General features: G+C 42.2%; 1 protein-coding gene and 1 long non-coding RNA gene across 2 annotated transcripts in view; one reads left to right on the top strand and one right to left on the bottom strand.

The window, feature by feature from the left end:
* LOC126203797 (scavenger receptor class B member 1) overlaps window positions 1–23103 on the bottom strand; it is a 435744-nt gene extending 412641 nt beyond the window's left edge. The window contains exon 1 of the mRNA XM_049938166.1: window positions 22888–23103. The gene's annotated coding sequence lies outside the window, so the exon portion shown is untranslated. The remainder of the gene's footprint in view (window positions 1–22887) is intronic.
* Window positions 1–27148, top strand: part of LOC126203799 (uncharacterized) — a 332644-nt gene that overhangs the window by 154604 nt on the left and 150892 nt on the right. The window lies entirely within an intron of this gene.

Below are 27148 nucleotides of genomic sequence, written 5' to 3'. Positions count from 1 at the left end.
CTCAACATCTGAGGTCATCAGTCCCCTAGAACTTAGAACTACTTAAACCTAACTAACCTAAGGACATCACACACATCCATGCCCGAGGCAGGATTCGAACCTGCGACCGTAGCGGTCACGCGGTTCCAGACTGTAGCGTCTAGAACCGCTCTGCCACCCCAGCCGGCTTTCAGTGCTCTGTCAAACTCTTCACGCAGTATCACATCTCCCATTTCATCTTCATCTACATCCTCTTCCATTTCCATAATATTGTCCTCAAGTACATCGCCCTTGTATAGATCCTCTATATACTCCTTCCACCTTTCTGCTTTCCCCTCTTTGCTTAGAACTGGGTTTCCATCTGAGCTCTTGATATTCATACAAGTGGTTCTCTTTTCTCCAAAGGTCTCTTTAATTTTCCTGTAGGCAGTATCTATCTTACCCCTAGTGAGATAAGCCTCTACACCTTACATTTGTTCTCTAGCCATCCCTGCTTAGCCATTTTGCACTTTCTGTCGATCTCATTTTTGAGACGTTTGTATTCCTTTTTGCCTGCTCATTTACTGCATTTTTATATTTTCTCCTTTCATCAGTTAAATTCAATATTTCTTCTGTTACCCAAGGATTTCTACTAGCCCTCGTCTTTTTACCTACTTGATCGTCTGCTGCCTTCACTACTTCATCCCTCAAAGCTACCCATTCCTCTTCTACTGTATTTCTTTCCCCCATTCTTGTCAATTGTTCCCTTATGCTGTCCCTGAATGTAAAACCTCTGGTTTAGTCAGTTTATCCAGGTCCCATCTCCTTAAATTCCCACCTTTTTGCAGTTTATTCAGTTTTAATCTACAGTTCATAACCAATAGATTGTAGTCAGAGTCCACATCTGCCCCTGGAAATGTCTTACAATTTAAAACCTGGTTCCTAAATCTCTGTCTTGCCGTTGTATAGTCTATCTGATACCTTTTAGTATCTCGAGGCTTCTTCAATGTATACAGTCTTCCTTTAAGGTTCTTGAACCAAGTGTTAGCTATGATTAAGTTGTGCTCTGTGCAAAATTCTACCAGACGGCTTCCTCTTTCGTTTCTTACCCCCAATCCATATTCAGCTACTATGTTTACTTCTCTCCCTTTTCCTACTGACGAATTCCAGTCACCCATGACTATTAAATTTTCGTCTCCCTTCACTATCTGAATAATTTCTTTTATTTCATCATACATTTCTTCAATTTCTTTGTCATCTGCAGAGCTAGTTGGCATATAAACTTGTACTACTGTGGTAGGCGAGGGCATCGTATCAATCTTGGCCACAATAATGCGTTCACAATGCTGTTTGTAGTAGCTTACCCGCATTCCTATTATCCTATTCATTATTAAACCTACTCCTGTATTACCCTTATTTGAGTTTGTGTTTATAGCCCTGTATTCACCTGACCAGAAGTCTTGTTCCTCCTGTCATCGAACTTCACTAATTCCCACTATATCTAACTTTAACCTATCCATTTCCCTTTTTAAATTTTCTAACCTACCTGCCCGATTAAGGGATCTGACATTCCACGCTCCGATCCTTAGAACGCCAGTTTTCTTTCTCCTGACAACGACATCCTCTTGAGTAGTCCTCGCCCGGAGATCCGAATGGGGGACTATTTTACCTCCGGAATGTTTTACCCAAGAGGACGCCATCATCATTTAACCATACAATAAAGCTGCCTGCCCTCGGGAAAAATTACAGCCGTGGTTTCCCCTTGCTTTCAGCCGTTCGCAGTATCAGAACAGCAAGGCCGTTTTGGCTTTTTTCAAGAGAAGTCGTCGTATTTTACGAGGTGGTACATTAATCTGAATAAAAATTCCATACAACATGTATCTACCTTTTGTTTTGTTACAGAGGCACAAATGTTAGGGTGTAACCGAAACAAGTACTAACAGCGGCCATTACGCAAAAACAAATGATTAAGTTCAAAGTTGATTTTCATAAATTTCACCTCAACTCCATTGCACTTTGTAGTTCTCCTTACACCACGTGTAGCTCTATTGAGGCCATGTTGGCGCTCCTTTACAATGGCAACCTGTCCATAATCCGAACTACCAGTTCGTCTCTTGTGTACAATTTTTTGGAGACGTCACCTTTTGAACTACCCGAGAGACAAAAATCAAATGGTAGGAAACTGTCGCGACCAAGAAAAGTAAGAATATCTGCTGATCTATCTAGTGAGGAATGTTACGTTTAAATGATGTGATGTGCCATCTGATGACTAGAAAGTGCAGGGGCCGCATCATGATGTAATAAAATACCTACCCTTGCAGCCAAAGGAACCACTTCCAGCAATGCCTGGAAGCTAGTTTTGAAGAAAAAATGATGTGGTTGACCCGCGTTCTCGACCGATAGACACCTTTTACGATTGTTCTACCACGTGCAAGTACACTGTGAATTAGAATTAAAGATTACTTTTGCAAAACACTGTAATTGTGTCTCATTCCAACGAATAGGTTTGAAATTTTTGAAGTTAGACTCAAAGGTATCTATAAGCTTTCTCTGTAATGGCACAAAAGCGTGGCGCTCCGCACCTCACCCTCGGGCTTCGCGACACTTATGACTTCAAGATGTCAACATATGCGAAAAAAATATCGCAGCTCAGAAGTTCATGTGACATGCAAAGTAGGTTCATGATGGCGCATTATCACCAAATCTCACCACAGTTCTGTCCAACGCCACCGTGGACGTGTCACAGGAACAGGTCATCACAGCCCCTCTTTCCCAAATTTCACCACTGCTTTGGATGCTACAGTGATGGAGGTGAGAATCGCGCTGCCGAGCATTGAAATCATCCGGATTTCCGACGTTGGTCAAGGAAAACATTTCAGGCACATTGCCTCTCAGAATCTAAACCAGATGATGCCAGCGGTTGACTTAAAGGTCGTTGGTGAAACCATCCCTCTCCTTCAGCCTTTGATTCCCACCCATTTCGTGGTAGAAAGCGACAGTTAACAGTGCGGTGAGCAAAAGGATGACGTTCTTTGAAACCTTTGGCACTGCTGCCACCTCCTGAATGATAAACTCTTCTCGATGACTATCACATTGCAGTAGCCCCACTGAACATGATTTTACCCCTTTGTAATGCAGTGGACCAGCAATTTTTGCGCTGCTGTACAGATGGAACCACTAGGGACCATTCAAAACCATTCGACGAAATTTGAACGTGATTTGATGAAAGGGTCCTTAGACTTTTTCAGAGCTCCTGTTTCATGTCCTCCTGCGGCATGATCATGGAGAGATGTGACATTGACAGATGTGTGAATAAAAGGAGAAAGGGTTCCCCTAAGACCCCCAGTTCGGCAAAATACTTGGTGGCACCCACCCACATTTATTGAACGTTTTGAAAATAGCCATTTACAGAGAGAACCCGCGAAATACTCCTAGACGCCTGCAGGCAGGCAACAAGAGATGGAGGTGTGTCAAGTGATTGTCTACCTGCAGCTGCCTTGGGATACGTCACAGGTTTTCTCTGTAAAGGTAAATTTTTAAAATTCTCAATAAATTTGGACACTGAGGGTTTGCTGAACTGGAGGGTCTTCGGGGGACCCTTCGGCATTTTATTTTCACGTATGTTTATGTCGCACGCCTTCATGATTACGCCACCAGAAGGCATGAACAGGACCTCTGAAAAGGCCATAAGAACCCTTTGCTACGTCTGATCGGGATCAAATTTCGCCGAGTGCTTTTGGAGAGTCGCTAGTGTTTCCAGCCCATATAGAAGAGCAAAAATTGTGGTTGTGCAGAGAGGAGTGCATATTATTCAATAGGAATGCAGCCCCACAATGTCCATAGAGAGGGGTTGAAACATATGAGGATTTCAGCAGTGTCAAAGGTTGTTAAGGAAAATGTTGTTAAGAACGTCTCCCTCTTGCTCATCACACAGTGAACTGTGCGGCAAACAATGTTACAAGGAAAGGAGTGGTTTTATTGACACCATTTATGCCATCTCCTGTGGACTTTTAGTTTCGATTCTGAGCCGCAGTGTGTCTGTAATATTTTCCTCAGCAAACAATAAGAAAATCGCATGATATCATTGCTGGGCACCGGCCGTCTGAGCTCCATGACAAAGGTGTTAAAAGAATGTGTGAAATGTGGGTAAGAGGGTCTCTGAAAACCTTCCTATGGTGTTACACGTCCAAGGTGGCGTTGGGCAGAACTGTGGTGAAGTTTGGTGTTGGTGTGACATTAACCCACTTTACACGCAACATGGATTTCCGAGCTCTGGCGCTCTTTTCGAAAGTATCGACACACTGCTGTTTGGAGCGTCTTCAAGCCCGCGTGTGACATTGCAGGGCGTCACGCGTTTTGCACCATCACAGAGGAAGGCTGTAGGCATATTTAAGTCTAATTTCAAACTTATACGTCGTAATGGGACACAAATACGTGATTTCGATAAAGTGACCCTTTAGTTCTGTTGCGGAGTGTATGTTTGACGGCATTTTGGCGATTTGTGTGTAGATGAAGATAAGATGAAATGATGAGGACAACACAGGCACCCAGTCCTACAGCGACGAAATCTCCGACCCGGCTGGAAATCGAACATGGGACACGGTGATCCAGATGCAGTGACACTAACAAGTAGTCCACTCGTTCTGAAGGAAGTCTAAGTAAGCATCAGTGCAGCATGGCAGCAGGCCTGTGATGTGCGTACTGTAAGACCTTCAGTACACACACCATCAGATTATTTAACTTGTCGCTCTAACGAAGTAGGCAAGTGTCAGCAATATGTCTGAGGGTCTTACCGTGGTGTGTTTATCTTCTGCCATTAGGTCAGACGATGGAAATGCCACTTACACACTTAGAGTAGCAGATTGACGGTGACCAACTTTAAACAGAACTTAATTAATTTTCACACACATTTATTAAAATAATAAAAAGCATAAAAATTACTTAACTTGATTCTGGATTTACAATTGACAATCTGAAGTTCCCTTGGTATTGGTACGTTAATCTTATTCTCACATATCTCTGATACTTGACAAAAGTGTCTATACACATGGCTATGTGCAGGAATATGGAAATCTTATGAGGTGCAGACTGAAACATGACTATAAACTGGTACAGACTGGTGCAGACAAATGCAGACTGACTAATCGGAGGTCTGTACACTCGTTATAATACCTCGCGCGTTCAAGTATCACTGTGCGAGTGTGATCCGCGAGGAGAAAAGGTTCTACGTTAGCTGCAATCTCATTGGCTGCGTTACATATTAATACGCGGATCGGTGGAAGCAGAACTTGGTCCATCTCTATGGCAGCGCCATCTTGTAGTGCGGAGACGGACGAGCGCTGCGCTTGCACTGTTGTGCTTAGCGGGGCGTGCTCTAGTGGGAGTGTTGTGTACGTGCTGACTCCGCAGAACTATGTACACAAGGCCAATCAACTGATTGACCACTACAGTTATGTAGCGGCCTAAACTCAGGCCCAACTTCACAACTTGAACTTGAAAACAAAAATAATCCAACTAGTAAAAATTTTACACGATATACTGCCATCTCATAAGATTTTTAGCATTCCTCTTAAGACTCTGTACACATGATTTGCGTTGTGAATGTAAAATGACTCGTTCCACATCATTACCATACATCGTGCAAAATGATCCATGGAACAAGTAACTAACTAACTAGCTAAAAGAGTGTGAATGTGGGAGACGCTGTATGTGTGAGTGTATGCTGTAGAATATTCGTATCCCGCGGCCACTGTGTGCAGAGACAACACATGTAGTAAAAAAAGTAGAGAAGAACGAGACGGAAAAGGAGGAGCGTCGGAGTAAGCGCTTGCGTTGTTACGTATATATTTACGCGCCTGCTATTAGCGACGAAAGAGGAAAAAGAAGAACGGTGCGTCGGTCGACCTTCTTTCACCGGTGGAAGGCTGCAGGGAAACCACGTCAAGGACGCTCGGCACGCACGCCTGCGGTGGCGGCAGGGGCAGCCACGAGACCGTCTCTCAGAGTTTCCGAGAAGCTGCGCCTTCCAATCGGAATCTGCTGCCGCTTCATAGGGACTGCGCGTGATTCACCCAAAGTTCCCCAGACGCGTTGCGCTGCTCCAACTACGCACGGCTCACTACAGCGCGTGGCCTAATGATGCACCAACAATATTCGAGAAAAAGGAGAAAGTGGTTCACCGAAGCGATATCGGTATCCTCTGCTCATACATTGGGTTCTGTTGGTGATAAAAAGGTAGGGTCAAGTGTTTTGGACAGCCCTTGGGCTAGTGACCATTTGTACACCCAACAGAAGGGTCGTCTTAGTATCATTGTTCTCCAGTACAGGGTCAAGGTACGAGTGTTACACACTTCCTCCTGCTTGGGCAACTGGAGGAAACTGCATTTGATGTGGTCTACAGGGGGCTTTATGGGACTTACGGAGGCACCATTAGTTATTGGGTGGTTCTTTGGTCAACCCCGGAAAGGGTCTTTTTCTACTACATTTTCCCGTCACCAGCGGACCAAAACCCAGACGGCCGTGTACACCAAATACCTGAAATTTTTACGATATATTTCCTAAGTCCCGATCTCGAACAAGCTTGAAAGTTTTCTTGACGTCTTTATTCGTTTACGAGATACACAGGTTCAATATTACCTCACTTCTACACGAAATATCCGCTATGAGGAGAAATCTAAATAATAAATAACCACAGAAAATTGCTCAAATTTTAACAGTATATTCCCTAGACATTTATCTAGAAGGGCCGTGTCCCCTTTTTCAAAAAACTTTGTCCGACATCGAGAAACATCGTGGGTACCAAAACTCAGCCGTGGATTCCGAGACGGCTGTCCACAGCCTCATTATACCTATCGCAATAGCTTAAGAAATTTTCCCAAAAACTTTGGCATGCCAACATATGCGTGCTCTATTATGCTGAGAGAGCAGATATTGGCAGTGAAAAAGAGTCGGAAAAGTAATAACTACTGGAAGATACCTAACAGTGGTTGTGTTAAAGAAAGAGCGAAGGAGACAATGGCAGTCTAAGAGAAAGTGGCAGTGGAATAAGTTTGACAGTGACAGAACAGTGGTAGGAAAAGAGTGAAGGAGACAATGCCAGGAGAGAAAGAATGAAGAGAAACAGAAAGTGGGTAGTATCCAGCGATAATGAGAGACAGAATATATGAAAAAGACAACGAAAGACAACGAGGGAGACAGAATTTTGTAAGCGAGAACAGATAGCAGCAGTCGGAAGGAAGAAACAGAGAGAGCAAAACCGAGACAGTGCCAGTGCGAGCAGAATGTTGTAATAGGACAGAAAGAAGGGGACTGGCTGCGACATAGGAGGCAATGACACAGAGACACACAAGGAGACAATGAGACTGAGATGGGGTGAATGAGTGAGTGTGAAAGGGCACCTGGGAGTGAATTGGTATGGGCGATTTACAGTGATGGACTGCTGGATGTAAGTGAGTTACTGTTAGGGGAGTTTGTGGGAGTCTGTGGTGAGTTCTACGTTAAAAAAAGCGCAAATATGTTCGCATGCCAAAATTATTGTGAAGATTTTAAAAAAGTGCGGGGAAGGTAGAATAAGTCAGCTGGTATACCACTTTACAATGAATCTATTAAATAAACAGGAACATATTCGCATTTTTTGTGCTCCGATAGGAGCATTTTTCCACTGATGTATGTATGGTTGCATGAGCTGCGACATAATCGCGAATAGAGACAGGGATGCAACAAGTATAAATTTGTTTATTTGAAGCCAGGAAATGATGATAAAAATTGTCATCACATCATAGATTTCGGTTCTCAATGACCACATCCATATCTGTCAGGAAAACAGAAACCAAATACGTCTGCTGTGTAGTATGCTTCCAGTACGACAATAAATTATAAAATAAAGAAAAGGTACTAATTTCACATATACAGTGCTTGGTTCCTAAATAAATGGAGGTTCCTCTACAGTGACCTTCCACGGGGTGCTTCTGAAGTTTAGACTTCGTAAAACGATTTTCAGATCATTTGAAAAGAGTGAATACAGCGTTTGTTTTGCATCGCTTCATCACAACATAAATTCTGTCGTACCACATCTCAAAATCTGTGGTTTCAATTTGTTTTTCGTCAAAGGTACCAGTACGGCGTACCGGCGCGTACTTCTTTAAATCAAGCACATATAGAAAAGACGAGATTAAAAATATAGTGGGACATACCTGATCAGAACCCGTATATGATCCTAATATGATCAGGCCAAAATGGCATCGTCATATGATATAAAAACCAAGTTAGTCTGGCATCGTCGAACAGGCGCAATAATACAGTGCAATGAAGTACACCGTGCCGGAAGAGGCGTTTTGAGTATTTATTGCAATTTTGGAACATCAAAGCTCTGATGCTCAGTCCAATCAGACTCATGTTATTTATCCACCGCTTCTCTCTGACATTGTTTGTTGATGTGAAATACATCGAGTTTCACAGTCGTTCAGAATGCACTATAAATTGTAGGTCCTGCTATAACTGGCTGTAAAAGTCAGTTAAACGATCGGAGGAAGGTTAGGTCATGCCATTTCCTACAGTACCATTCCTAGTAAAGCGCTGAGGTGTTCATACCAATTTTAGGACTGATAACATCTTCAATCAGTTATGATCTGGTGCTGTAGAATAATAAATTCTGCTGTTCAAAAAGTACTTGTAGCTGAAAAACGGTAGAGTATGGTTAACTGGATGTGAATCACTAATTTATGTATAATGCAAACATGATGTATGATGCGAAACGTTGAAGTCTTTACCATGCTTTATTACTTAAAATTACTAATAGCTGTAAAGAGAAATAAGAAGAACACAACAAAGACTAGTATTAACACTAAAGTAATACTTTGTTGCGCTTGCGACTAAATATTTATTTCTTTTGACTTCTGCATGGCGTATTGACCTCTTCAATCTCAGAAATACTGTTTCCTTTCCACATGACCATAGCCTCGTAGCTCTGATAGGATGAAGGAAGACGATGGCGTAACACATCACGCATGTGGAAGCTGCTTACAAGACAATGCTATCCACAAAAGTTTGCATTGTCCAAAATATTGCTATCTCTGTTTTCATATGTATGTGCAGCCATCGAACCATTAGCAAAAGAGTAATCAGCTTCGTAGAATAGTTGGAGACTACTTTAGTACTTTGTATGGAAGTCTGCATTTGGGTGAGATACTTTATTATGGCAATGTGCTCTTAACATTAATATTTTAAAGGACACTAAAAATTATTGCTGATCTTATTATCCCATAACCTTCTATCTTCTTTTGTCAATTTTCATCATTGCACTAACAAATTTAGTGCGCTGATGCAAATGAAATGCCGCGCGGGATAGCCGTGCGTTCTGAGGCGCCTTGTCACAGTTCGTGCGGCTGCCCCCGTCGGAGGTTCGAGTCCTCCCTCGGGCATGGATGTGTGTGTTGTCCTTAGCGTAAGTTAGTTTAAGTTAGATTAAGTAGTGTGTAAGCTTTGGGACCGATGACATCAGCAGTTTGGTCCCATAGGCTCTTACCACAAATTTCCAAAGTTTTGCACATCAAATGGCTAAATGTGTGTCACATACTACTAAATTATTGTGACATAAGTATCACTGCCACCAAATATACCTGGCAGTAAGTAATCAAGTAAACATACTCGCTCTTCAAACTCTGAAATATAACGTAGATCAGTTCGTAGCAGCAAATGGTACTTAGGAATCTGAGGAAGAATATAAGAAATGGGGTTTGAAAATAAATTTTGAGAAGGCGGAATACCTACATTACGAAAAGGGGGAAGAAACTTGGACGTTGGCGGACATGAAATTCTAAAGTGTGTTAGAAGTTTAAGTACCCTGTATATCGCATGAAGTGGGAAAGAGTGGCTATTCAAAAATTAAATTCTGTAGTTTGTTGCTCAAAAATGAGTTTAAAAGTCAAAATGCGTTTATATAAATTTATCGTGGATCCAGTACGCAAGTTACAGGTGTGAGTGTTGAGAAATCACAGACAGAAATGAAAAGAAAGTTAGAGCTTTGGAAATTAACCTCTTGAGAAGAGCGTGTAGAATTTTCTGACTTTACCGCGTAAGAAAGAGGAAATAAGTGAAAGTACGTAAACCACCGATGTATTCTGGATAAAAAAAAAAAAATCGGCTGAGATGGTTAAGGAACGCAAATGACCATGAGAGCACTTTCATGGCAATCTCCTGCAAGGAAAAGAAAAGGGAGACCACGCAAAGTGTGGCTTAAGGAGTATATAAGAGGCGATGTAGATCAGTAGAAGAAGGTGAGGAAGATTGATAAGTTCGAGACATTTGGCGACAGAGGTGTGGGATACGGGGACAGTTGTAGGACCCCAGAGACTAGGAACCGAAGTAAAGATTATTAATTTTATTCTGTCGCATGGTATTAATTTCCATACAAGAAGTTGACTTGAATACTAGGCACTGTCACCTCGGTTAAAGTCCATTAGCTTCGTGAGAAATCCAGAGGCTCTAGCTCCGAGGCTCTAACGCAGTTAATCTGAGACTTCGTGGAATAAACTGCATTCATTAATATTCGACGTTTTACGGTCGATGACAGAGAAATGTTTGTTGGTATGGATAAATTTTAGATCATCGTCCGTCGACAATCTATTATTTTACTGCCGTTACTTGGGTAGTCGCCGGCCGAGGTGGCCGAGCGGTTCTAGACGCTAGAGTCTGGAACCGCGCGACCGCTACGGTTCGAATCCTGCCTCGGGCATGGATGTGTGTGATGTCCTTAGGTTAGTTAGGTTTAAGTAGTTCTAAGTTCTAGGGTACTGATGACCTCAGCAGTTAAGTCCCGTAGTGCACAGAGCCATTTGAATCATTTTTATACAGAGCTCAACAGAGCGCAATAAAGGGACCACAACCTAACTATAAAGAACACCCCCGCACCTTAACTCCACCTCCTCCATATTTTACTGCCGGCGTTACTCACTATGGCAGGTAGCGATTTTCGGGCCCTCGCAAAACCCATAGCATTCTGTCGGATTGCCAGAGGGTATACCGTGATTCGTCAGTCCGAATCACTCGTTTGCAGTCATCCATTGTCCTGTGGCGTCGCTTTTTACGTCACCTCAAGCGTCTCTCAGCATTCAGTACAGAAATGCGTGGCTTATGTGGAAGGAGCTGCTGAGCGATTTTACCCGACTCTCTTTGACTCCCTACACCCGGTCAGTGTGCATCTTCGCGTTTACACTGCAGAATTACACCACGCCATCAACAGTCAACTAGGACAGATTTACAATGGTTGAAATGTCTCTGGCGCATTTTTTAATTAGGTAACATCCAGTGAGTACACCACGTTCGATGTCACTGATTTCTCCTGACCGACCCACTGTCACTGCTTCTCTACTAACAACACACTCCTCCCGGCCCCATTTTATTCTGCTGGGTCCGCCTCTAGTGGTGAATTCCGCATTACGTAGGAGCGTCCGGAAACTTGGGATCAGATAGTGTATCTGGCCGCCATATCGCTGAATGTTCATATTACAAGTGTGAAATGATGACACCTTGAATGGTTCTGGAATGAATTACAGCGGCCATTTTGGCTGAAATCCAGCTGTATTGTTATTGTATGCACGGTAGGTATAGATCGAACAAATGGTTCAAATGGCTCTGAGCACTATGGGACTTAACTTCTGAGGTCATCAGTCCCCTAGAACTTAGAACTACTTAAACCTAACTAACCTAAGGACATCACACACATCCATGCTCAAGGCAGGATTCGAACCTGCGACCGTAGCAGTCGCGTGGTTCCAGACTGTAGCGCCTATAACCGCTCGGCCACCACGGCCCGCTATAGATCGAACAGCTGTCATGATGTAACATCACGCATTGTCATTTAAAGTGTGTATATAAAATATAAGGCATCTAGTGTGATATGTATATGGCGGTGTCTTCGGGTACACAACTAAATAACTAAATGACAAATCGTCTCCATTTGTCCACAGACAACAGCGAGGATTTATCTCAACGTCTAAGACACTCTCATTACCTGAGGGCAACTCCTGCTCCTTCTCATCTAAGTTCACAGAATACATCAATGTTTACGTTGTGTACGTAACCGGATAAACGGCTTTGGAAGAGTATCTACGCCGCGGCACGTGCTGTAATATTACTACATGTACTTCCCGGAGCATAAACCTGAAGTTTTTTTCCGCAACAAAGAAGAAACTAAGTACTGTATTTTATAAGTGTACATTCCCGAGATGTTCCAGCTAAACGCTTACGAATCGAGAAGGAGTGACGTAACAGGGGTATGTAAGGCTAATGAATTCATGTGCACGTACGGCCTCGTGTTGTGGCTGGGCGTTTCCTGGGTCTCAGGTTTTCCTTACGGAACAGCCTGGCCTTGCTGGGAGCGCGTGCGTGGCGACTGCAGCGTGCGCTGCTGGTGGAGAGCGTACACCGCCGGCCGCTGTGGCGCTTCAGTCCGGAAGCGCGCTGCTGCCACAGTCGCAGGTTCGAATCCAGCCTCTGGCATGTATGTGTGTGATGCCCTTAGGTTAGTTAGGTTTAAGTAGTTCTAAGTCTAGGGGACTGATATCCTCAGATGTTAAGTCCCATAGTGCTTAGAGCCATTTGAACCATTTTTAAGAGCGCACACTTGTCCCCACCACCCAGTAATCGAAGATTTACCAGAGGACAGCCGTTCTGTTGGAGGCGCAGTTAATTGTTTACTTCGCTATGTGCCCCCTCTCCAGTTTTGAATGTATCTTAAATTTTGTCGAGTGTCTGCTCAACATTTAAAGACAGTTTCCAATTCTTATTTAAATATTCCGGGCTATCCGCGGTTTCTCGCAACCAACTACTTGAATACCGGACTGGTACCCAAATTCCTCCTATGTTACACGATTGACAAACATTTATAAAATTTTCTCTCACTTACACATCAATAACACGACGCACCGACAGTCGAGGTACATATATTCAGTCCGTGATAGGAGTGGGGGATGGTTGGCAATAGGAACGGCATGCAGCCACCCCTTAAGTTAATCACGCCAAATCCCTAATCAGCCATGCTGGCCCAGCGCTGATGCGGGACGAAGGCACAAGAAAAAGGAGGAGATTAAAATATTCCGGGCTACTATGTCCAAGGTTCCGTCCCGGTCTGCAGACGACATTTTCAAGAGGGGCTGTAACTTTTTCGGAGGCCCGATGCACACCCTGGATCGCTATCCACTTCCTTTGAAGATGTACTTCGCAGATGTGTACGAAGGTTTGGATGTAAACAAAAAACTTGTACAACCACGCATAACAGCCAGGTACACTTTAATAAAGTTTGTATTTTACAATTGTTTCCAACAACAATCTATACGTACAGATATTTTATAAGCGTCACTTGATCGAAGTGATGCATTACACACAGAAACACATTTATGTTCGGCAGGAGGGTGGTTAAAATCTCCGTTCGAAAATCCAGAGTTAGTTTTTCCGTAATTTGTCCAAATCAATTTAGACGAAAGTTGCAAAAGTTCGTTTGGAGAGTCCAGCACTGACTTCATACAACACTAAAACTCACGCGACCTACTTGTCTTAGAGTTGTAATACGTTGCTTTAACGTGGGATGCAAAAAGCATCTACGTATGTTATAGTTCAATAAGATTACTACAACAGACACAAAACTTTTTATTCACCTATATCGTGAACAAAGTGGAGTATGAAAATCCTTTGTGGCCAAAGATCTTTGATTAAAGTAGCTCTAGTATATAGATATAATACATTGGAGAAACAAGATTACCGTGAGAGACTATAATTTTCTAGAACTACGAGTAGTTGAGGAGAGAAGGTAGGGAAGTTTCACCATGGACCGCTACAGAAGCATATTCGCACAATACCCAAGAATTTTATAGCCGTGTAGTTCACTTTACTATGGCTCTTACGTTTCCTTGTTTATAAAGCAATTAGCGACCAAGCCCCGCTTCACACAGGTAGCGCTATCTACGACCGGACGACTTTTCTGGTGTAGCGGTAATACACGATCTACACAAGCCTTCCTCGTTAATCGGTCATCTAGTAGCGAAAATCGCATCAAAATTGTTGCAGTACCCAGAATTTGAAACTTGCAGACAATTAAAACTTTGTGCCGAACTGGACTCGAATCTCGAACTTTGCCGGTCATTGTGAGGGCGGGTTGTCAGTCGTGTTTGGATACTGAAGTCGGTGGAGCACATACCCGCTAAAGGCAAAGGTCGCGGGCTCAAGACCCGGTCCCGCACACACTTTTTATCTGCCAGGAAGTTTCACCCCTGCAGTAGTTCGTTACGCTACACCTACAAAAGAAAGAAAAAAAAAACAGCAGAGGACTTAAACTTACGATATACACAAACATCATCTCACTCACGTGTGACTGTTTCACCAGGCCAGGCCTGTGAGAGAAGGAAGTAAAATAATAACTTAGGCCTGTAATTGCGGGTGTTTCATCTTCTTTCTTTTTTGTACCAGCGTTCATATATTTTTCCGTTTATATAACAACTAGCATTTTACCCGCGGCTTCAACGGCAGACGCGAATGTCACGCTTGTTGCACACATCTCCAACTGCCCCCTCTCTTTTTCCATCTCCTCCTCCCCCTCTCTCTGTCCTCTTCTCCTCTACCCTCCATCTGTACATCTCCTCCACCCACCTCTGTCTGTCCGTCTATGAGACCCCGTTTTCACCTCCATCCCCTACTCCGTCGCACCTTAACGAATGGTGACTTTTATCCCCACAGTGATCCATTCCAGGCAATAAGTGATATACAGGAAATGTATTCGCAACTGCGAATGTGAACCCCCATCGTATGTGTACCGGAATGACTACAATGAAAATGTATGCCGAACCGTGACTTCCCACTTTACGCTAACAATCGCTTTAATCACTTCGGCTGTCCGTGCACAAATCACTGCTACGCCCAAAGTTCCGTATGTCGTCATCCGTGTGCCTCAACCTGCAATCATCCGTTATGTATATTCCCGTAAAAGCAGGACGTATTTATTGAGAATCAAGGGCTTGGTATTGACGAATATGCATACATCTCCGGAGGACTATAGAACGTGCTTCTTAATAACACAGGCACTGCTCTTTCGTAATAAGTGATACGTTTGCGAAGTTTGCTTAAAATCGATTCATTCTTTTAGAAGGACGTGTATATATACTAAGTATTCTACGTTAAACCATTATGAATTCGTTAGTAAAATTGATATTATTGTTTATGAGCTAAGGAAGTCACTCTGTCGGTCCATGAAACTTTCATCTCTTCCTCGTAGTTTAGAGATGTAGCGAGGCTCCCAGATCGGCAGTGAGAGCCGAGAATTAGACACGCATTTCCCCGGAATGCGAGTCCGCGGGCCACAGCGCCTGGCTCCAGCACTGTGAGGTGTGTCAGCTCTAGCAGCAGCAGCAGCATGTGACGAAGTACCGTTTGGAGCCGCCAGATCGTTTTTATACACAACCTCCTCTCCAGTCTCGGCATAAACAACTGTGGAGGTGAAAAAAGTTGGTGGCCAAGGTGGCTAATTAACTGCGCCTACATGACATGCCCAGAGGCCAAGGAAATTTCTGCTAAGGACGCCACAGATGGCATTGGCATTACCTACTGCGCAAGCGCCGACCCGCTGTTAAGCAGCTGCCAGATATTCTGAACTCAAGCTTGTCCTTCGCTCACTTAATAGTCCAGATTCCTACACTAACAATCGAACAACCACCACTGCTTCAACTTTTTTCTTGGAACGATAGAAAAAAGTGGTTAACGTCCCTTCATCAGCGAGGTCAGCAAATACTTTACTAGACGCAGAAAAGTAGTGTCCCACGACTACAATGAAAATCAGCCGCAAATGAAAGCAATGAAATTAAAAAAATATGTGTGCGTAACAATTTGTATGGCAGTAACAAGGAATGATCACATAAACTCAATTGTGCGTAATGCAGGTGACAGACTATGCTTATTTACAGGATACTGCGAAGTGTCACTCGAACTTTAAAGGAGATGCAGAAACCTTGTGTATTCCACCTTAGAGTACTGCTCAAGTGTGTTTAGTACCCATACCAAACATTATATCGAATGTATTCACAGAAGGGTAGCACGAGTGGTTACAGTTTTGTTTGACACACGGAAAAGCTGAAAAATATGTTGCATGTGAGTAGTTGGCATTTTTCATGCGAAAGCTTACTTACAAAGACACTGACTTGAATGAAGTATCTAGAAATAAAGTGAAGCTCCTTACTTACGGCTCACGTATGGGCTGTGAAGAGAAAATTAGGTACGATAGTTTTGGGGGGGGGGGGGGGGGCGGCGACTGGCTAGACCTGCGGTAATGGATACTTTTAAGATTTTGGAAGATAAATGGTGACTTGTAAGTAGTCATAAAAATGTTCCAGTTCCAACCCAGTTAAAAACCTGCCTAATAGCGACTTTTGAATAATTTTCTTGAAAGAAAAACACCTGATTACACCGTATTATTTCCTTTCCCGCCCTCTCCCCTCCCCCCGCCCTTGTCCATGGGTCTGGGCGAGCTTGTCGTGACACAACGACCAAGCAGTTCCTACTTGCACGCTAGGCGGCTTTGTGAATTGGACTGGACTGTTGAGCAGGCTATCTTTCCACTGGGAAATACTTTGTGGTGTACAGATTCGTTTTGATCAGTTTTCTAATGACGTCTTTGATGTTTAGACCAGGATCTCGGGAAAGCACTTTCAGGGGGGCAGTTTCATTTTGACCGTCCAGCAGAACAGGGGATGGACGAGAATACAGAAAAACTGCAGGAAATGCGTGAACATAAGTGCAGATGGTAGTTATACCTGCAGGCTGCGCTGTTGTATTTGACCACGAACGGCACCTGTACAGTGTACGACACACGTTGCGAGAGTCAGTCGTGGTCAGAACAGCTTTTTGTGTAGCTGTGAGCGCATTATGTGCGTGCTAAGTGAATTAGAGCGTGGGCGAATTGTTGGTGTTCGTATGGTGGGTGCTTCCGGAAACAAGCAGAAGTTTTTGGTGTTTCTAGAACCACCGTATCGGATATGGCGAAAGCAAAAACCATCACCATCACCCGTGTCACCACGTGGACGCAAGAGTGCGTTGAATGATCGTGACAGGCGGTCTCTGAAGAGGTTTGTGGCGACAGCTGCAGATCCCACTGCAGAGCTGTATGTCGCATTTGCGAGCCGTGTCACCACCGTAACAATACGAAGGATTCTTCAGAAGGGAACTGCACTGCGAGCTGGAATTCCAAAATCACACATCAGTGGTGCAACTGCCCGGAACAGAAAAACTCGAAGACGAACTTATGAAACCTGCACTCTGGAGCTATGTAATTGCAAGTATTTATGGAATGGTTAAGAAACACTCATAAAATGACTATTTATGATAATCGGTTCAATAAAAGTGAAGCTATACTGCTTAGAGGAAACAATTCAGTATTAATGAATACAACAGAAGACGTTATTAGAAAACGTGTAATCTTTGGGACAGTTACGGAACGCCTTGAAAAGAAAACTGAACAAAAGAAATATCACTGCAAATTTAGAAAAAGATATGGTAGTATAATGCGGCAAAAACAGTCAGGCTAACTAAGACATTTAAACGCGCTTTTTGATGAATTAAAATATTGATTTAAAAGCCGCAAAATTTTACTTGGAATGTTTTGGAGACGGACTTTCTGAAAACTGTATTTATTGTGGGGTACAGATTTTCTCGGAATCCGTACAAAATTTCCACTTGCTTATTTTCTTACGCAAGGAGTTACCACAGATGAAGATAACCTTACCTGGCAAATACAAATCGTTGGATAAACTTAGGGACGAAACGTAGACTCCAAATCACGTTTTATGATGAAACCTTTGTCGATTTTATTTAACTCATGCCATTTATTTTAATTAGAAATCTCAATTTTAGCAGATGTGTGGAAACTGAGTCTCCTGAAGTGTCTTGTTTCGTGTATTACTTGGCAATATAATTAATATTCACAAGGCCATTAAAAGTATTTCGTTGTATTACAGTTACATAAAATATGTAAAAGATGCCGTACAAAATTTCCACTTGCTTGTTTTCTTACGCAAGGAGTTACCACAGATGAAGATAACCTTACCTGGCAAATACAAATCGTTGGATAAACTTAGGGACGAAACGTAGACTCCAAATCACGTTTTATGATGAAACCTTTGTCTATTTTATTTAACTCATTCCATTTATTTTAATTAGAAATCTCAATTTTAGCAGATGTGTGGAAACTGAATCTCGTGAAGTGTCTTGTTTCGTGTATTGCTTTGCAGTATAATTAATATTCACAAGGCCATTAAAAGTATTTCGTTGTATTACAGTTACATAAAATATATAAAAGAGACTTTGTCTATATACTGCTACTGGGCCCATCTTACTGTTACATGTATTAGGTACTCATATTGGTCTGCTCCTGAGTGTCTGAGCTATCGAAATTGTGCAGCGATGTGAAACAAAACATCTTGTTTTAAATAAATGGAGAGTCCCACATGTGAAAATGTTGATCGATTTATGGTGCCTGTATACCCTGAGGACGAAGCAAACAAACAAACACCTGCGCGCACGCACACACACACGCACACACACACACACACACACACACACACACACACACACACACACACACACACATTACGGCTATCGGTATCGTGTGGCACGCAAACTACTCAACCGCAAAAAGACCCTCAGTTAGTATTGGATGTGCATATACAGCAAGTACGTCTTCGTTAAAATCTCTGCCATCTTTTCAGTATCCTCTTCACACTTTGGTTTGCTTATGATAACAGATTATCTTATATGTAACTTGTTTTTTATATCTCGCACGAAGTCCATGTCGAGAATGAAAAGTAGACATGAACATTAAGTACTAATCTTCTTTCTTCTCCCTTTCTAATTTACACATAGGACACATGAAATATCGATGTACGTAAGACCAACTCAAGTATGCAAACCTGGGCTCGAAACTTCGATAGCCGCTTGGCCAGCGAAGCAGTCTGTAGATCAGAGAGAGGCGCGAGCTATTCACCTGACCACCGCACCGTGGAGGTCACGTGAGTAATAATTTTGTGACTTAATCTTTCGGCTGCAATGACTGGTTCCTTCAGAATAAGAACATTCCCACATTCCTACTTAGATAAACTGTCAGCAGAAATGTGAACAAGCTTCGCTGACGATTAGAGCAGCGATTTCGTGACTGAACATTGCTGCGACTGCGAATATCTCACGTAAACGGTACAAGGAAATTCCTAGTTGCCCATGACACGAGACCGGACTCGGCTATCCAACCTGCGTTTCTTAACATATTTTTGTTTACGTCTAACACGCTGACTTTTACGGTTCCGATGGAGTAAAAAACAGGAAATGAGATGTTTAGAAAATCACTGATCCAATCGCAATGAAGCTTGTTGTCTGTAGACTTACCTTGTGCGTTCGATAGCAGGAAAGCAAGAATCCCTGTGCTCCCTCTGTACCACTGATTCTGAACTAAATGAAGCACTAGGACTTACTTTTCTGAGGAATTCGATGAAAACTCCGGCCGACAGTCCGTAATTAGATTTTCGTAAGTCACTTGCTACGAATATCTGCATAGTTCCTCCGATAACGACAAGGTCGATTTCCTTCCCTCTGTCCTGTTCGAGCCTTAGTTCCGTCTCTAACGACCTCAGCTGCTACGGCACAATAAACTCTAATTTTCCTTCATTTCTCTTCATCAGTAATTAGGAGACAGGTCATTACCTACTTTAAGGTTATGTGTGGTAATTATAATCGAGCTTATTAATAAAAACGCTACCATATTGTTAACTGATTCTTGAAGAAAAAAGTTTTATCGAGAATAACTAATTGTATGAGTAATTGTTCTTTATTTTATTCTTTTATCGCGCTCAACTAGTAAAATAATAAACTCATGTTTTAATTGCACGCTAAAATCTATCAACTTCGACATTTTGCAATTAACCACGTTGGAAGCAGTCGTAATGGAGATCACCTGCTGCGTGCATTTGACTTAGCCTGACGTGTACTGAAAAAGGGCAACTAATTTTGCATGTAAATAGAAAAATAAAGGTGAGTGTCAACACGAATCCGGTAACGCTTTGCTTTTATTTTATGGAACTATATGTCAGTTTAAATATACTGTCAATATCTTTGTCATTTGTTGCTTTTTACGAATGGTTCGCAAAAGAATTCAAAATATCCCCACTCCGCCGGAATACATTCTGTTCGGACAACGTCCCAACACGCGTGGTGTGACGGGTATTGCCTCATTAACTCCCACGAGAACTGCCACCTCTTTGTAGATGGTGCGTAAATATCAGACGTGGCATAGGCCACGAGGAAAAAAATGAGATTAACTCAAGTGAGTAGTGGGTCAACGAACTGGTCCACATGTAAGTATCTACCAATGAGTGTAAGGTGTATCAATGTGCGCTAGACCGAGGACGGTGAAATGTGCAGGATCGCCATTACATAGTAGTCAAGGTTCACATGCAGCTAAACTGCTACTTCTACATCTGAATGCAGGGTGTATAGAAAGCAGTGATGAATAGTTGGGGGTCAGATTCTTCGAATTAACTCAGGAAGTAACATTTATTTCGACAGATTTACGTATTTGTTTCGTGTGGGACTCGATTTGAGCCAGTTGCTAAATCGACCCGATTTGAACAACCTGGTCCACAACTATTCGTCACTGCTTCCTGTACACTGTGCATGCAGACATATAAGTGGCAGATTGATTGCTTTTTAGATTTTCAGATTACTCTATACCTCAGGGGAAGAAATATCAGACAAAATCTGGAGGAATCCAATAGCGAATGGGGTTCCAATGGATTTCTATTTAGTATCAATGTGTAAAACAGATACAAGCAAATAAAGGAGTCTTTACATGAACACTGTGCGAATATCGCGAAACAGTATAGACACAAAGCTTCACAATCTATGAATCTAAGAAAGCTGTGGTCATGTTTAGATTTTCGTGGTAGCTTATTATGGAAACTGATCTACTGAAAATAAACTCATCATATTTTATAAAACGTACTGAAGATATAATCAGAGCAAATTTCAAAATAAGGAAAAGATGATAATGCAGTAAATAAAACTTGAGAAATGTAACGTGAACGACTGGACTGAAGAGACCATGAAGGTGAGATCTACTAACCTACTATACTTAGTCATATTGTGAAGGTAGAGTACGAGATAATGAAAAAATGCCAAGAATTTACAGGAAGAACTTCATTAAATTTTTTTGGATGGATTTATTCCAAACTTGTCAGAAGACGTTCATCATTATTAAAGAAGTGGAACACATACTTTGGCATTTATAAAAGTTAAATAAAATAGATATCTGCAATAATAAAACTTAACAAGTCCGCTACTATCCAGTACACAACTAGAAGGAGTAAAAGAAAGAAATATTTCTCGTGTTTAGTGAGGTTTTTCCTTATTAATGACTTGTCAGAATGCCACTATACCCACCCTGCCTACACTATGAAATATGTGCCTCTTGTGTAACTTCTATTCCCAAATTTAAGACGACAGTGCTGGAGATATTTAGACAGGAAAGAAGTAGAAGTGAAACTAATCAGAACTGTGAAATCAATTGGCTCTCGACATACGAGGGCTTTCCTCAGCTTTAGTAATCATGACAAGTATTTGAAAGGAAATGAACACTTCTCTTTCATTTGGACAATATGTTACCTTATTCGAATCCTTACGTTCATTTTAGAGTACAAGGAGTGTTATAGAAGAAAAAGCGTACACATTAAGAGAGGACATTTGGCAAATTCTGGAGGCAAAACATCATATAAATGTACATTCATTCTGAATGATTACCGAGATACAGTTCCATGAAACGCATAGTATTTACCATGTTGGTAGTTTGATGTTCCTCGATAGATTATTTATTCTGCGTTTCGTTATAGTTTCATGTTCAAATTGAAACCCATCTCTAATGACCTCGTTGTCGACGGCACGTTAAACACCAACTGTCCTTCCTTTTATAATCGATGTATCAAGGCAAAAACGTGGAACCAAATGAGTACATTCTTTCATAAACTTTAACTGCTTGTTCGGACTTCAAAGACGTATGTTGGTACCAATAACGAGTAGCGATACAGCATCACCAGACCGCTATATGCATTGAAACTGGTGTTCAAAGTTACGTGCACAGCTTAGGAACGGAACTGGCAACAAACTTGATTTGCCAAGTATCTTCATTTACGATTTGGACCACGGTGGTAAACAGGTTTAGCACGACCTTCATCGTCGCTGTTTATGACATTTTCAAATAGCTCGAAAGTCACTGAGCATAAGTAATACGGACATTTAATATTTTCTCTTCAGAATGGCCTGTTTTATGAGTGGTCTCAAGATGTTTCCGCACCGTCATGTATACAACAGATCCGAAATTATTGTTTGGTCCATAGTGTTTCCTATGTTTGCACTATCACTTTGCATATGTTTTCACTATCACTTTGTATTGAGATGTGAGATTCTTCAGTGGACACGATGTTTAAGTGCATTACACATCACTGTCAGAATACTGGCACTGTTTCAGTAGACAACAATGTGTTTCACCCAAGAATACTACAAAAGGTTAATCTGTCGGCGTCATGACAGTCGCTGTTACGTACGTCTTGTGTAAGATCGTCCAGTCCACTAAAGAGCAGTTAGTGACATTATACTGTTGCACACACATCATTTACACATCTAATAATCTTGTCTTCACTTAACGTTACAGCGGCGATCAAGTTGTTTCGTAAAGTTTTCACGTTTTCCCTCGCTTTGTCACAATTTATGGCTTACGATGAACACACTTTGTAGAATTGTGAGGCGAAGTAGCGCACCCTTTGCAACATCTGCCGGCAACAACTTCCGCGTTCACGCGCGCTCGCTGTCCACGGCAAGGAAGTCGTAGCACACGAATATGCCAGCAGTACTCACCTGCTACGCTGACACAAGCTTCTGCGAGAAGATGCGTCGAGTCGGTCGCGCTGGGAAAAACTGGCGGAGCGTGAGCACCTGTTACGTCACCACACCCACTCTTCTCGACTACGAGAGGAGGAATGAACAGAAACACACTCGCACGACCGAATACGTTGCTCTCCGCGACAATGCCAGCCTCGGCGATGCGAGGTTTTGCATAAATGAAGACTAGACCTAGCCGCGCCAACTGTTTTAACCTAGCGCGGGTTTTTCCCCTCCAGTGCAGGCCGCGGCGGCTCGACGGCCTCCTATTGGTCGACTCGCGACCTGCGTCATCGGCCGTGAAAACGCTAATACGACAAACGAAACAGTCGTGTGGCAACAAAAAAAGGACGGGACGCGCACACCTCCGAGGATTCGTCCCTATGCGTTGTCGCCGTGGTCGTCGCGTCAACGTGGCCTGCCTGCTCCCAGGCGTCCGTTCTGCGCCAGTAAGGTCTTCCGTGGCTCTTGGCCGGTGCGAGACTGACCTACATCTCCGCGTCCTCGCTAGCGCGGGTCGCAAGGGTGGCTGTGCCAGACAGCAGGAATGTTTTGGTGTGTTTGTGCATGCATGCGCGTGTGTGTGTGTGTGTGTTGCGTCCGGAAACCACTAAAGTACAAGGCAGACGGTACTCAGCGTGATACTACATAGACGGTACGCAGCACGGCACCACACTTTAGGTGTTCTTCCCATTCCAAATCGCTTATGGACCGCGGGAAAAATGGCTGTTTAAATGGCTCCATGCATGCAGTAGCTAGCCTAATATTGTCTTCGTTATTTCTACGGGAGCGATACCTAGTGTGATTTCCCCTCTCCCCTTTTGTTGTCGCTGTTGATTTTGGGCCACTACTGCTACAGCTCGGTCGGTGGAATGGAGACGCGACGTGTAGTGATGGTTGTCCCCGTCGGATAACGTGGAACAGCATCTTAAAATCTCTAAAGAAAATTGTTTCTCGCGTAATTTATGAAAGTCCGTTTGCGAGTTCGCACAGTCTTCTCAGCGATGCGAACTGCTGATTGTAATTGTTTGTTATGGCTTTATGATGATTTGCTATGCCCGGTTAGTCAGTTATTGCAGTATTGAGTGAATCATTCATCACCGGCGTCGTTTCACACCACTGAAGCGACGAAAAATTCATTTGCGGTTCAGTATCAGTAGTTGTTGTTACGTTGCTAGGCAGAATTGTTCACTACGACACGATGAAAATCCAAAGATAATCTATAATACTTCCTTTCTTTCGTGAGTCGTGATATTATTTCGGCAAAACACTCCTTTCAACGCTCAATGTTCATGAAGTCACTCTTTCAACTAAAAAAAAATGGCTCTGAGCACTATGGGACTCAACTGCTGAGGTCATTAGTCCCCTAGAACTTAGAACTAGTTAAACCTAACTAACCTAAGGACATCACAAACATCCATGCCCGAGGCAGGATTCGAACCTGCGACCGTAGCGGTCTTGCGGTTCCAGGCTGCAGCGCCTTTAACCGCACGGCCACTTCGGCCGGCTTCAATTAAAATGTTCACAGTTAATTAATTATAATCATCAACTATCACACAGTTCAATTAATGATGGAGCCAACACGTGAGATTTCCATTACTGACGAACAATTTTATTGTTCCTTCTTAGTAGTTGGTTTATAATCATCACTCCACATGCACACCGATGGATCAGATCGATTACATTCTTTTCAGTTCGGTGCTCGTGACAATTACGACAATTTTTACAATCGGCGTATTTGTATTATTTTCGTGTGGTCGAATTATTGTTTCCTACTCCAGGCTAATCAGGTATTGCAGTCTTCGTTGTAACTGTTCACTTTGATGAAGGTTGAGTCCAACAATAATATCTCCAATAATTAAAGTTCATTAACTCGTCGTACACTCTCAGAATATCACTTTAGTTCAAGTTCTCAAGTCAGAATAACTGAGAACAAAGTCCGCGCATCTCTGTCACACAGTATAACTTTTTTTTTTTTTTTTTTTTAAGTAGAAACAATCTCGTAGCATTCCATTTGTAGTACGATGACAAACGGTGCTCTCTCTCGACTTGATAGCAAGCAAGATAGCAAGCGACTAACTTTTCCATGATCGAGAATTGTAGACGCATTGAATTTCCTTTTCGCCGCATTTACAACTCTCTTTTACACTAAATGTTAACTCTGGCCGACATATTACTTTGGACTTAACTTTCGTCGTACTGATTTGCAGTTATTACTAGGATGTTTGATAGCTAATTAAAAATAACCTTTCTTTCTTTCTAGCTTTACATCATGACATACTCAGTAATTGTTGAAATTCGTGTTCATCAAAACTTTAAGGTGTTATAGTATTGTGAAAGATGTCGTACCTGTCAGGATAACACTGTTCCCTACTTTAAATTATCATGACATTCTTATTTGGGTTTTCGGGTTTCTTGCGGTGTTACACTAGCCGACTGGAGAATATCTGTACCGTGATCGGTCGCAACGTACAATGTGCTGCCTGTGTGGGGTCCTAGTTTCGGTTTGTCTCAACACCACTCGGTACTTCTCGGGTTTGCTGGTCCTTCTCTGTACAGCGTGACATTTCATTTAGCAGCGCGATACGACACATTCTTCCAGCATTTCGTACGGCTTATTTTGATTAGCTCGAGTTTCCTCAGTTCGGTGGAATCGTGCTGTAAGCATCTTTGTCGTTCGCTCTTTGTTCGTAGCATAAAGAAAGCGCAGTATACAAGTCCAGTGACTGTTTCCGCAAAAGAAGGCAGTCAAACGATCTACTGTCTGAATCCTTTACCCCTCGGGTGCATAAGGGACTTGACTCGCAAAAATGTATGAGCAGGGTCCGTAAGACATCTACCACAGTACTAATACTAAAGGCTAACTATTAAAACAATGTTATCAAATGGGCTTGGGGGTACGGAAAGCATAAGGAGTATTTATTATGACCTATCCTTCATTTTAGTATGTGAAATACAATATCCTAAATTAAGTTATAACTTTTCTGAGATTAAACGATGAACTTTCAATTTTAGTGGACTTACATCAGAAGTTCTGCTGTTGGAAAATACTACCTCTACAAAAAAAAAAAAAAAAAAAAAAAAAAAAAAAAAAAAAAAAAAAAAAAAAAAAAAGGTCATGTTTTTGCAAATATCTTTGTGCATTTGCTGCATGCTGAACACTGTTTCGTTGGAATCTACGTCGGCACACGAAATGTCTTCGTTTTGCTGATCTTGCAGTTGGCGCCATCTTTCCTGTTGGCCTGTAACTCCACAACGAGCTATGGCTAGGAGAACATTATTTTGGACGCTACGGTCGCAGGTTCGAATCCTGCCTCGGGCATGGATGTGTGTGATGTCCTTAGGTTAGTTAGGTTTAATTAGTTCTAAGTTCTAGGCGACTGATGACCTCAGAAGTTAAGTCGCATAGCGCTCAGAGCCATTTTGAACATTATTTTGGAGGCGTGACTTGTTGACTCTCGTCTCCAGCTCAAGATGTATCATTTTTTGCATTTTTTGTCCTTACTCTTTGAAGAAAATTTCCTTGTTTATCAGATCTGGTTTATCAGACATTGGGATGTTGTAGTTGAAAACAAAAACACAGTATTTACAGGCGCTGCATCCGTTACATGTGTCCTTAGATCAAAAAAATGTTCTCGATTCTCTCTTGCGTTTGTATGTGCTTCCGTTCTGCTAAAGAGAATCAATTACTGATTTAGTTTTATTGCTGAATAAAACATTTCTGTCTTCTTTTCTCATCTTTCGTCTATAGTAGCACTGTGGGGCAGTATAACACTTCCGTCTTCTTCTTCTTTTTTTTTTTTAACACGTAACCATATAGTAAAAATTAAATTTTTCTGCTTTCAATTCTGGTGGAATTTCCTTGTTGTTTTGTTTCAAAGTTCCAAATGCCGTAATCTTTTCCTCTAGCCGTTCTTCAAATAATGGAGCCCTTGTGAAAAAAAAAAATGGATTGTAATATTTTTTGAGGTACCTCCCAAAGTCTGTGTTAGTGTATTTACCGTTGTAGAAGCAACAATGATTTGTTTTGACTGATCAGGGTCCAAAAATGCATTCCTCATATTTTGCTACTTTTTTCCTAGATAATAGCAATGCGATACCTTCTAAATCAATAAAATGCACAATCTCTTCTTACGTTTTCTGCTCAATAATATTCTCCCACGCATTATTAGAACGACAGTTACACTACCTGTGGCTGATTCAGGTAGAATTTTCATGATATTCTGTAATCGAATTC

Source organism: Schistocerca nitens, chromosome 9 (genome assembly GCF_023898315.1).
Source record: "Schistocerca nitens isolate TAMUIC-IGC-003100 chromosome 9, iqSchNite1.1, whole genome shotgun sequence".
Lineage (NCBI taxonomy): Eukaryota > Metazoa > Arthropoda > Insecta > Orthoptera > Acrididae > Schistocerca > Schistocerca nitens.
The sequence above is the reverse complement of the archived record's forward strand: the minus strand, read 5'-3'. Positions and strand labels throughout refer to the sequence as shown.